Raw genomic sequence first — 13,601 nt, 5'->3', positions numbered from 1 at the left:
GTCGCCCCGCCCCCTAGCCGCCGCCCCGTCGGAGCCCCGCCTCGACCACGCCTCCCCGCCTGAAGCCACGGCCTCGCCCCATCTTCGACCACCGTTGTGGCACGAGGACCGAGTAGCCCGGAGTTCCACCTAGCCGGATCGTCGTCCTCTCCATCGTCACTGGACCCCGCCGCATCAACCTTCATCAAGCCCGCTGCCTTGGACCCTACGCCCCACCGTGAGCCGCCGCTTTTCCCTCCTCCTCTCCCCGCGTCGGCTTCCCCGGCTCGCCTCGACACCGTGCACCCCGGTCCCCACCCTCGTGCGCGCCTGCGCCATCTCTGGCCGCGCCCGATGCGCGCTCACCGCGCCCGATGCACGCTCACCGCGCCCCCATCCGCGCACACAGGTCCCTGGACCGCCCTCTGCTGCGCCTGCTTGCGGGTGGCCGCACGCACCGTGCTCCCCTGGCCGAAGCGCCCTTGCACCCCGCCTTAGCTCGTCCATCGCTGGATCTGCCGGGCCTTCCCCCGTTGCTGGTCGCACGTCCCGCGTCGTGCGCCTCGCCTTGCCGCTCCCCTGCCTGTGCCGCTTCCTCGCCGCCCGGCCGCCTGGCCGGCGCCGTGGCCATCGGCCTCCCCTGCTCCAGCGCCCTGTCGGCTCCGTCCACCCCTGGGCGTGCGCCCAAACGAACGGGTGCTGGGCACCCGTTGCGCCCGAAATCGCTAACGCCGACGCCCGCTAAGGTCCCTAGGGCCTATGACAAACGGGGCCCAGCCCCAAAACGTTTTTATTAAAAAAAGAATTAAAAATAAATAATAATTAAAATGTTAATTAATTAATTAATTGAATGATTAATTAACTTAATTAATTTTGATTAGATTAACCTAATCACTAGTTAACTTAATTAAAACCTTGATTAGCCTGAACAGTTAATGACATATGGACCCCACACGTCAGCTTGACCCAGTCAACATCTCTGTTGACTGATGACGTCATGCTGACGTCATGCTGGTGCAGTAATGCCATTTTCGAATTAAATTAATAATAATAATTTAAAAATGATTAAATCTTTATAAAATAATATAAAATAAACTATAGCTCGGATGGAAAAACTTTGTACATGAAAGTTGCTCAGAACGACGAGAGGAATCCGGATAAGCAGCCCGTTCTTCCGCCACACATCCCTAGCATAGCAAACATGGAACTTTCCCCCTTCGGTCCGTCTATCCGAAAACGTGAAACACCGGGAATACTTTCCTGGATGTCCCCCCCTCGCCGGTATCACCTACCACTATGTTAGGTCACCCCTAGCACCGCATATTGCCGCGTCTTGCTTTGTGTTACATTTGATTGCTCTATTATTTATTGTGTTCCCCCTCCGTTACTTCTTTCCGGTAGACTCTGAGACCGGTGTCGATGTCCGTGTGTTCGGCTACACTGAAGACGACCCCTTCTACTTGCCAGAGCAACCAGGCAAGCCCCCCCTTGACCACCAGATATCGCCTATTCTTCTCTATACTGCTTGCATTAGAGTAGTGTAGCATGTTACTGTTCGGTTACTCCTGTTCTGTTCCATAGCCTATCATTGTTGCTACAGTCATTGATACCTTACCCGCAATCTTAAATGCTTAGTATAGGATGCTAGTTTATCATCATTGGCCCTACATTTTTGTCGGTCTACCTTGCTATACTATCGGGCCGTGATCACTTGGGAGGTGATCTCGGGAATATACTATACATATATACATACTATATAGATGGTGACTAAAGTCGGGTTGGCTCGAAGAGTACCCGCGAGTGATTCACGGATTGGGGGCTGAAAGGACCTTTGTCCCGCTGGCCCTCTGTGTGGATCTTTGTGGCGGAGCGACAGGGCAGGTTGAGACCGCCTAGGAGAGAGGTGGGCCTGGCTGTCATGCCCAAGATGCGACCCTATCCTAAAGGAACTCGAAGGTCCCACCAAGGATAGAAGCGCATCTTGAAGACACTTTTGCAAGGTGGATATCATTACATCAACATTACATAATAGATGGGGATACATACAAAAGGCATACAATGCCACACGAATACAACATCATCTTACATAAGGGAACCATCCGACTACGGATGAAACACAAACAGAAACTCAAACAACATCCACCCTACTAGCCCAGGCTGCCGACCTGGAACCTATCCCCTGATCGAAGAAGAAGCAGAAGAAGAACTCCAAACAAGCAAACATCGCTCTCGCGTCAAGATCATCACACAACCTGTACCTGCAACTGTTGTTGTAGTAATCTGTGAGCCACAAGGACACAGCAATCCCATTACCATGGGTATCAAGACTAGCAAAGCTTAATAGGAAAGGAAGGGGTAAAGTGGTGAGGTTGCAGCAGCGACTAAGCATATATGGTGGCTAACATACGCAAATAAGAGCGAGAAGAGAGAAAACGGAATGGTCGTGAAGCTAGCAATGATCAAGATGTGATCCTGAACTCCTACTTACGTCAAACATAACCCAAAGACCGTGTTCACTTCCCGGACTCCGCCGAGAAGAGACTATCACGGCTACACACGTGGTTGATGCGTTTTAATTCGGATCTGGTGTCAAGTTATCTACAACCGGACATTAACAAATTCCCATTTGCCACATAACCACGGGCACAGCTTTCGAAAGATAATACCCTGCAGGGGTGTCCCAACTTAGCCCATGATAAGCTCTCGCGATCAACGAAGGATATTCCTTCTCCCAGGAAGACCCGATCAGTCTTGGAATCCCGGTTAACAAGACATCTCGACAATGGTAAAACAAGACCAGCAAAGCCGCCCGATGTGCCGACAAATCCCGATAGGAGCTGCACATATCACGTTCTCAGGGTACACTGGATAAACACTATGTACAACTAAAACCATCCCTCAAGTTTCCCCGAGGTGGCGCTGCAAGTGGCTCTAGTTTGGACCAACACTCGGAGGAGCACTGGCCCGGGGGGTAAAATAAAGATGACCCTCGGGCTCCGGAAACCCAAGGGAAAAAGGGCTAGGTGAGGCAAATGGTAAAACCAAGGTTGGGCCTTGCTGGAGGAGTTTTATTCAAAGCGAACTGTCAAGGGGGTCCCATAAATCACCCAACCGCGTAAGGAACGCAAAATACGGGAACATAACACCGGTATGATGAAAACTAGGGCGGCAAGAGTGGAACAAAACACCAGGCATAAGGCCGAGCCTTCCACCCTTTACCAAGTATATAGATGCATTAATTAAATAAGAGATATTGTGATATCCCAACATAATCCTGTCCACCATGGAGCAATCTTCAACTTCACCTGCAACTAGCAACACTATAAGAGGGGCTGAACAAAGCGGTAACATAGCCAAGCAACGGTTTGCTAGGAAGGGTGACAAAGGTTAGAGGTTCATGGCAATTTGGGAGGCTTGAAGAGCAATTGATAGGTAGCGCAGCAAAGCGATAGAACGAATCAACTAGCATAGCAATGATAGTAGTGAGATCCAGGGTAGCGGTCATCTTGCCTGAAATCCCGCTAGGAAGAAGAACGAGTCCATGAAGTAGACGAACGGGAGTAGTCGAACGAATCCTCACAATCGCAGCATTACCGGAACTAAGAAGCAACACCGGAAAGAAACAAACAACATGGTAAATGCACAATCATAAACATGGCATGATGCACAAACAAATATGATGCATGTCGGGTTTAATGAGGCATGGCATGGCAAAGTGCAACAAACAATACTACAAGTTAAGTGGAGCTCAATATGCAACGAGTTGCATATTGACAAAACACCACATGGACATATTTAGTTGAATCTCGTTTAAGCTACCAAGCAATATTAAATGTTGTTAAACATGGCAAGAGGTGAAGCATAATTAAACTACCTACCTAGGCAAGTTTAAATGAGGCCGGAACAACAAACAACAATTCCGGAAAATCCTCATGTCCATATTTTGAATTAGCTACTGTTCTGCCCTAAACCATATTTTAGAGTTGTTAAACAGGAAAATAAAGTGCACCATGTTAAACTAGGCATTTTTCCACCCCATTTACATATAAAGTTTATTTAAAACCGAGCTACGGTTATTTAGATATGAAATAAATCATTTTAACATGGCATTTTAGCAAATTAAATCAAACAACAAGTTAAACATTTTAACATGGGATGAAAGTGGCATATTATGAAAGTGCATGAAAAACTGAGCAAGTTACATAGATGACATGTTTAAATCCGATGCACGGTTATTTAGTTGTGAGTAGTTTAAAATCATGGCATTTTCCGTAATTATGCATGCACAGGGTATTTAGCAAATTCGTCCAGGGGAAAAAAACACCCACGGGCTGAAACTGGGGCACTGCTGGGCTGAACAGGAAGGGCTGTGGCGAGCTCACCCATGGGCCAAGCCCAGTTCGGTGGGGAGGAGGCCGTCGGGTTGAGGAGGCGCGCGAGCTGGGCCTTGGACGGCTGCGGTCAACGGAAGCAGGGCAGCGGCTCTAGCGGTCGTGGCGCTCGTCTGCGGCTCGAGGAAGGACGTCCATGGCTGCTCCTGCTTGGGATTCCTGGTTAGAGAGAGATAGATGGATTTGAGAGACAGAGAGAAAGGCAGGAGAAGGAAGGGAAGGGACGGCATGGGGCTCATCTACGGCGGCCGGAGGTGCTGATGGACGAGGTTGGAGCGGGAGGCGGACGCGGCAAGGCAGGGGGCCGAGGTGCTCGGGCGCGAGGCTGTGTGGTGAACTTGCAGGAGCTAGAGGTGGGAGGTGCTCTGTGGTTGGCTGGGTTTGCAATTCGAGGAGGTGGGGATCGACTGGATGGATGGATCGGGCAGGATGGATCCCGAGAGAGAAGGTAGGTGGCGGCGGGCAGGAGGATGGACGGGACATCTCTCCTCAATTTTAGGGTTGGACTATATATTTATAGCATAAGAAATTTAGGAAGGGGTTTAGAATGACCCTCCGATTTAGATCTGACGCTCGAGATAAATAGGTTGGGGAGTCCAACAAAAACACGAAGATGTTTAAGGGATGTTTGAGGATGAAACGGACCCATCGGTCACGACTGACCGGTTCGGGTTCGGGTAAGTTTCGGACATGCACACGAGGGGGTCAGTGCACTGTGCAGAAAGGGCCAAACGATCAGACAACAAAAGAACGGTTGGTCTGAGAAATGTCAACGGAGGCGAGGGAGAAGCGGTAACTAACAACGGATGCAAGTTTAAGAAAACAATGCTGATGCAATGCGCATGATGCTATGAGATGAAATGCAAGACATGAACAAAATGCAAAACAAAAAAAACAAAAAAACCCAACCACGGAGGAAAAAAATCATATCGCATCTCCGGAAAAGGCAAGAGTTGGAGTTACGAATATGGAACGTTGTATCCGGGGCGTTACAACACTCCACCACTACGAGAGGATCTCGTCCCGAGATCTAAGGACGGAACCAGAGAAAAGCGAAAGAGGAAGAGAAGAGGTAAACTAAGTTGCTTCTTTGACGAACGAGTGAAACCACGAACCTTGAGAGGTTGAGCAAAATTAAAGAAAGAAAACAACGAAGATGAACAAAGTTGGAAACACTCCGTTAGGAAAGAGGAACAAGGGATACGGCGAGAACCAAGAGGTTTAGTGATAAAATAGATATTGAAACCCCTCCGGTTAAAACTCGATAGAGAAGGAATAAGATTGATATAATTTGAGCAGCACTCCGACTGATAGATAAAGGAAAACTTGATAAGATGAAAAGAACTTGAAGAGAAGACACAACACTCCGGTTAAATGGATAAGCAAGAAAAGAACACGATCCTCACGAAACGAGGTGATGGGTGACGAGCACAACATCACAATGCCTCCGGAAGAAAGAATAGAAGATAGATCATTGGAATAACATAATGTAGGAGAAAATGCCAACTTCTGCCACAAATGAGCTTGGAAAGCACCCTTCCAAGAAAGTTATAACGGAGTTGTTGCAAAACCAACAACGAAAAGAATAAGCTTGTAGTGGGCTTATGGAAAACATCTCAAGACTATGAGGTGACAACCGGCCACTAATGGAAACTATTGATTTGATTGAGAGCACCAAAGAGATGAAAACTTCTTCCACCAAGAGGATAAAGATCAAGCTTGGGTCATGCATAATCACCACAAATAGCAACAACCCTTAAGGAAGAGCTTTAGGTGAAATCTGACACAAGATAACTCCAATGAAGAAGTTGATTGGTCGAAAAGATCTCTTGAACGAAGAGAAAATGATGGATTTAAAATACCTCATTCTTGACAACATATGAATCATGAAACATGAAAGAAATTGTCAAGAGTGACATAACACCACCTCAAAAGATAAGGTAGAAAGAATTGCACTTCGAAATGCAAGAAGAAGAATACTTGAACTCCTCAAAACAAAACATGTGTTGAGCACCATGTTTATTTAGAGTATAGCTTGGCGGGTCATAACTTCAAGAGAAATCTTGAAGAACAATTGAAGAATGAAAATAATCCTTGACGAACCACCATGTAGAGCCTCCATTTAGAACTCTGGTAATAAAAGGGTGGTATAAAGGAAGAGAAGTTGAAAACACAAGGTGAAGCCTTGCAATGATTTAGATGGAGCTTCGCGATGATATAACTGAGAGAACTGACAAGATTTAAGAGGAACTCTTCTTTGGACTTCAAAATCTGAGAATGACGACGAGAAACACCACCATGAATTGTTGAGACACTCCAGAATGAAAATTAGAAAGGTTGAACCAACGACGAAAAGAATTTGAAAGATCTTGGAGAAAGACATATGACTGATGATAACCCATTCTTACGTCAAACTTTGAAAAGAATTTGGGAATGACTCCGGGAAAATTAGAAGAGTCAGGTAAGATCCTGAGAAAAGACCTGTGGGTTAGGGCCCACTCGAAAGAACCATCATTGAAGGATTGCTTGAAATAGAGATTGCACCGTTAGAATTAAATGACTTGAATGAGATAACAATCTCCAAATAGCTTGAACGGATTAAGAATGGAAATACAAATCTTCTGAGATATCTTCAACACTCTGGAACAAATGAATAGCAAGAGGTGAGTGATTGAGAGGTGCACCGGCATGAGAAAGCATTTGACACAAGGAAAGGAATATGATCAACACTGAAAGCTTGAATTGGATCCACCGGAGAAGAAAAAAGAACGGAGGATGATGAACTTGAAACTGTTGAGCATCTTCATGGGAAATCACCGGATAAGAACATTGAAAGAAAAGAATGAAGAGACTTCACATGAATAAATGGATACTTGATTAAAATAAATGAGTCCTTGAAGAAAAGGGTGGGAGGGTGGGGAAAAACAAAGACAACTTGGGATGAACGAAACAAACGCCGTTGAGAAAACTTAGAATTGATCTTGCGGATGTTGAAAATGATCGGATCCACTTCAGGAGAAGCACACCGGTGGAAAAAAATTGACATGACAATCTCGATGATAAAAAAGGATTAGTATTCACATAGCAATATGAGAACACCGTTTAGGAAAGGTATGGATTCAACATTTGACTTAGAAGCAACTCGAATACCACAATCAAAACAAAACAAAAGATTTGGCTTGCAGAATAAGCCGGAACAAATACATATGATAGAGATTTACCCAATCCCATATCACGCATCTGTCGGAAAGATATTCTAGGAGCTACTTGAGTTCCCACCTATAAAACTCCCGAAACTTTCTGGTTATGCAATCTAGTGTTGGGGATACAGGGGAAGCAACATATCTCACCCAAACTAACAATACCTACATCCAGCTGTATCCATCCGTCAACACATAACCAAGAAAACTCCGGAAATCGTGTACCTCAACCTTTGAAAAGCATCCGTTATATGAGCTATGGCAATACTCCTGAACTCCCCAGTACTGGGTGGCGTCCAGGTTATCTCACCAACAACTGCATAAAAGAGATTTTCGATGTCGGCAAAACTCAGGTATTCCAGAACTGCAACAATAAAATTGTGACAACAACACCTCGGAGCTCAACTCCCCAGGACACTGCCACAACCCTTAAATGTTAGGAGGCACCAAGAACAATGTTCTCATCACAAAACCATCGGAACGATTCCAAGATACCCGCGTGATCCTAATTTTTTTAGTGAAATTTGAGGAGAGGAAAGACAAAACATCTACGTCAGGAGACCTCACTAGAGCGACGAAGGGACTGAGGAGTAAAAAGAATCCTACTCTCCGATATATATAATCCTAAGACTCAAAATAGTTTTTTTCTAGACTCAACAACGACCAACTATCAAGGGGGCTCCTATGGTCGGTCGAGGCTCTGATACCACCTTGCAAAAGTGTCTTCAAGATGCGCTTCTATCCTTGGTGGGACCTTCAAGTTCCTTTAGGATAGGGTCGCATCTTGGGCGTGACACTGGCCCTGTTCGGTGTTCGCGGATACTTAACACGCTTAACGAGATCTTGGTATTTGATCAGAGTCTGGCCACTGGCCTATACGCACTAACCAACTACGCGGGAAAGGTATGGGCACTCGACGTCGTGGTATCAGCTGAAGCCTTCTTGACGTCAGCGACTGAGCGGCGCGCGTCGGATTGGAACGTAAGCCTGCTCTTGTATTAAGGGGGCTAGTTCTGCTTCCGGCCGCGTTCGCAACATGCAGGTGTGCAATGGGCGATGGGCCCAGACCCCTGCGCCATAGGATTTAGACCGGTGTGCTGACCTCTCTGTTGTGCCTAGGTGGGGCTGCGACGTGTTGATCTTCCGAGGCCGGGTGAGGGAGTCCTGGATTAGGGGGTGTCTGGATAGCCGAACTACCATCATCGGCCGGACTCCAAGACTATGAAGATACAAGATTGAAGACTCCGTCCCGTGTCCGGATGGGACTTTCCTTGGCGTGGAAGGCAAGCTTGGCGATACGGATATGTAGATCTCCTACCATTGTAACCGACTCTATGTAACCCTAGCCCTCTCCGGTGTCTATATAAACCGGATGGCTTTTAGTCCGTAGGACAACAACATCAACCCTTACAATCATACCATAGGCTAGCTTCTAGGGTTTAGCCTCCTTGATCTCGTGGTAGATCCACTCTTGTAACATCCACAATATCAATATCAATCAAGCAGGACATAGGGTTTTACCTCCATCAGGAGGGCCCGAACCTGGGTAAAACATCGTGTCCCTTGTCTCCTGTTACCATCCGCCTAGACGCACAGTTCGGGACCCCCTACCCGAGATCCGCCGGTTTTGACACCGACATTGGTGCTTTCATTGAGAGTTCCTCTGTGTCGTCACCGATAGGCTTGATGGCCTCTTCGATCAACAACGACGCAATCCTGGGTGAGACTTTTCTCCCCGGACAGATCCTCATATTCGGCGGCTTCGCACTGCGGGCCAACTCACTTGGCCATCTGGAGCAGATCGAAAGCTACGCCCCTGGCCGTCAGGTCAGGTTTGGAAGCCTAAACTTCACGGCCGATATCCGCGGGGACTTGATCTTCGATGGATCCGAGCCACAGCCGAGCGTGCCGCACTGTCACGATGGGCACGAGCTAACTCTGCCGCCGGACAGTACCTTGGAGGCCGCACACGAATCCGCTCCGGCCAATAGTCCGGAGCCGATCACGCAGATCGAGGACGGGTGGCTGGACACCGCCTCAGGAGCTACAACTTCCACGGCGAAGGAGCCGAACACTGACCTTGTCCCGCATAAGGCTCATGACTCCGAGGTGCCGGACTCCCTGCCGGACTCCGAACCTCCTGCGCCCCTGCCAGTCGAATCCGATTGGGCACCAATCATGGAATTCACTGCTGCGGACATGTTTCAGCACTCACCCTTCGGCGACATCTTAAATTCGCTGAAGCATCTCTCGCTATCCGGAGAGCCCTGGCCGGACTACGGCCAGGATGGTTGGGACGCGGACGACGAAGAAATTCAGAGCCCACCCACCACCCACTTCGTAGCCACTGTCGACGATTTAACTGACGTGCTAAACTACGACTCCGAAGACATTGACGGTACGGACGATGATGACGGAGACAATCAAGAACCAGCGCCTACAGGGCACTGGAAGGCCACCTCGTCACACAACATATATATGGTGGACACCCCAAAAGGAAGCAATAACGAGGAACAACGGGACGCGGCAGAGGATAATCCCGCTGACAAACAAACAAAACAGCGACGTAGACACCGCCCTAAGTCCCGCCTCGATCAAAGCAGCATTCCTAACGACCCAGCAATAGAGCAGGGCAATCCAGTGGACAACGAACAGGCAACCAAGCAACCATCCGAACAGGACGAGCCGGATAATCAACCCCTTCCCGGAGCAATCAACAGTCCGGACACACCACCGGAGCACAAGAATCTTCACAAAAGACTCGTCGCCACTGCAAGAAGTTTGAAGAAGGAAAAACGGAAGCTCAAAACAGTGGAAGACATACTCAGAATGAAGTGGAGCAAGGTACTCAAGACCGCATACAAGTATGGCAACGGCCATCAAACAAAGAGCTACCCGAAGCGCAAGCTGCTGCCAGAATTTGACGAGGAAGCCATAGAGCCCTAACAACCAAAAAATAAAGAGGCCGCCTGGCCGGATAGACGGCCAGATGACAGGCCGAAAGCGACAAGCGGCGCCGCACACAAGCCGACTTATGATCCTGGGAGGATAGATGGCCCAACTAGGTCCATCTACGGGCCAAAAAAGAGGGCCCCAGGAAGTAACACAACACGACAAGTGTTCGAAGACTGCGACACACCCAAGTACAGGGGCGCCGCACACCCGCTATGTTTCACCGATGAGGTGCTGGATCATGAATTTCCAGCAGGGTTCAAACCTATAAACATAGAGGCATACGACAGCACAACAGACCCCGGAGTCTAGATAGAAGATTACATACTACACATACACATGGCTAGAGGAGATGATCTCCACGCCATAAAGTATCTACCCCTCAAGCTCAAAGGGCCAGCTCGGCATTGGCTCAAAAGCCTCCCAGAAAACACTGTTGGAAGTTGGGAAGAGCTTGAGGACGCGTTTAGAGCAAATTTCCAAGGGACTTATGTCCGCCCTCCGGATGCAGACGATCTAAGTCATATAACTCAACAGCCTGGAGAGTCAGCGCGCAAATTCTGGAACAGGTTCCTTACCAAAAAGAACCAAATAGTCGACTGTCCGGACGCGGAAGCCTTAGCAGCTTTCAAACACAATGTCCGAGACGAATGGCTTGCCAGACACCTCGGCCAAGAGAAGCCAAGAACAATGGCCGCGCTAACAAGCCTCATGACGCGCTTTTGCGCAGGAGAAGACAGCTGGCTAGCAAGATGCAGCACCAGCGACCCGAGTACATCCGAGATCAGAGATGGAAACGGAAAATCACGGCGCAGGAAGGATCAGCGCCGGAATAAAGAAAAAAGCCCAAAGAGCACGGCGGTCAATGCCGGATTCAAAAGCTCGCGGCCAAACAATAAAACACTGTCTCTTAAGGACAACAGTGATGAGCTATCCAACTTAAACAAAATTTTGGATCGGATATGTCAAATCCACAGTACCTCCGGAAGGCCTGCAAACCATACCAACCGAAATTGTTGGGTTTTTAAACAGTCCGGCAGACTCAACGCCAAACACAGGGGGCTCGGTATGCCAAGCGAGGACGATGACGAACCCCACCAGCAGAGCACCGGAAGTCAGAAGACTTTCCCACAAGAAGTCAAAACAGTAAACTCACTTCATGTGATAGTTTGGAGATACAACACGGCACTCACTAAGACAAGTGTCGCATGGTCCACCCCAGCAGAACATCGAGATTGGATGTCAAAACCAATCACCTTCGACCATCTGGATTATTCCAGAAGTACCCGGAACGCAGGATGGACTGCTCTGATATTGGACCCCATAATAGACGGGCTGCGATTTACGCAAGTTCTGATGGACGGCGGCAGTGACTTAAACCTGCTATATCCGGACACAATCCGCGGGATGGGGATAGACCCTACTACAATTCGACATAGCCGCACTTCCTTCAAAGGAGTGGCGCCAGGCCCTTACGCCAGGTGCACAGGTTCATTATTGCTAGAAGTTGTGTTCGGGTCACCTGACAACTTCCGACGAGAAAAGCTAACCTTTCATGTCGTCCCATTCAAAAGTTGCTATCAAGCACTACTGGGACGTGAAGCTTTCGTCCGCTTTAACGCAATACCACACTACGCGTCTCTTACGCTTAAAATGCCCGGTCCACATGGCATCATTTCATTAAAAGGTCGGCTAAGCCCCCGGACCCGGCTGGACGGGTCCGGAATAAATAAGCTAGGGGCTACCTAGCCGCACACCCCTTCACAAGGGTTTGTGTATATAACACATAATGAGCTAGCATAGGCTCAGCTTTCTAAATTCACATTTCAATTTTTTATGTACCTTTTTGCACGATTTCTTTTCAAACTAAGTTCCTCTCTTTTTACAGATGAACAACGTGCACACCCGTCCAGGATACGGCACAACGGAGACACAGGCGCAGACGTGCAGTAGGGACCCGTTTCAAGGATTCTTTTCAGACTAAGACCCTACGTAAACCTTTCTTACTGTCTCTTGTTGCTATAATCCCCCGGTTTCTTATTATAACCAGAGTGGAGGCTGGCATTTTGGCATCGGCCGCGCCAGAGGAACTTGCCCGTACCTGGACACAAGGGGCTTAGGGCATTGTTCTGCCCGTCATTATAAAGACCGAACACCTTCGGGAGTGTTCGGCGTCTCGAGTTAGGCCTTATATGCATCAGCTCCGAATCATGTCTTTGGTCAAATGTTGGGTTTGCCCGGCTCCTGTGTTTTGCTGCCTTACATTCCGTATCATCGGCTAACGCGGCACCAGGAGAACTACTGCGATTGTGCCCCAGTTCGGCTGGGCGAGCACCTCAGTAGAGAAAGCCGAAAACTGACTGTCATGATACAGCGAGAGACTGGTCAACTGTAACATCCCAAATTTTCAATTTGGAATGTTATACATTAAGTCGTCATGCATTTCATGTTTTCGTGCATTTTTGCCAATCCTAGAAATTTCACGCAACTCAAGGACCCTCGGAGAGAGTTGGAGATTTCCAAATTTGCATATTTGAGTTTCCTCGAATTATGAAAAGAGGATCATTTGATTTTATTTATTTCATCTTCAAATAATTTTCCAATATCAAAAATATGAGAGGGAATAATATGGCTTTCCCAAAAATTAGAAAAAACAAAGATTTAATAAATAGATCAAATTCTGCATTTTTCTTGGAGTTTATTTTGCCTTAGGGAAAAATGCGTGTTTTTGAAAATTGCATTTTAGGCCCGAGTAAAAGTTCATTTTGTTCGACTCATTTTTAGGAGTCTGGGAAAATTTACTTTGTAAATTTTGGAGTTCGTTTAGATTTTATTTTATTCGTTTTTCTGCGCGCGTATTTATTTTAAAAAAAACGCAGCGCCCGACTGGGCCAAGGGCCCAGCCGAGCCGGCCCAAGCCGCCCGCCTCCCTCGCGTGCGCGCCCGCGCGCAGCACCGCCGCCGCCGCCGCCGAGTCCTACTCAGACTCCGCCGCCGCCCTTGCCTTGCCCCCTTCCCCAAGCAGCAGCCCCCCCTTTAAATACCAAGCCCCCCCCTCTCCTCCCCACCCCGCCCCGCA

The sequence above is a fragment of the Triticum dicoccoides genome, chromosome 2B (genome assembly GCF_002162155.2).
Source record: "Triticum dicoccoides isolate Atlit2015 ecotype Zavitan chromosome 2B, WEW_v2.0, whole genome shotgun sequence".
In the NCBI taxonomy this organism is placed as follows: Eukaryota; Viridiplantae; Streptophyta; class Magnoliopsida; order Poales; family Poaceae; genus Triticum; species Triticum dicoccoides.
Note: the sequence above shows the minus strand (reverse complement) of the source record.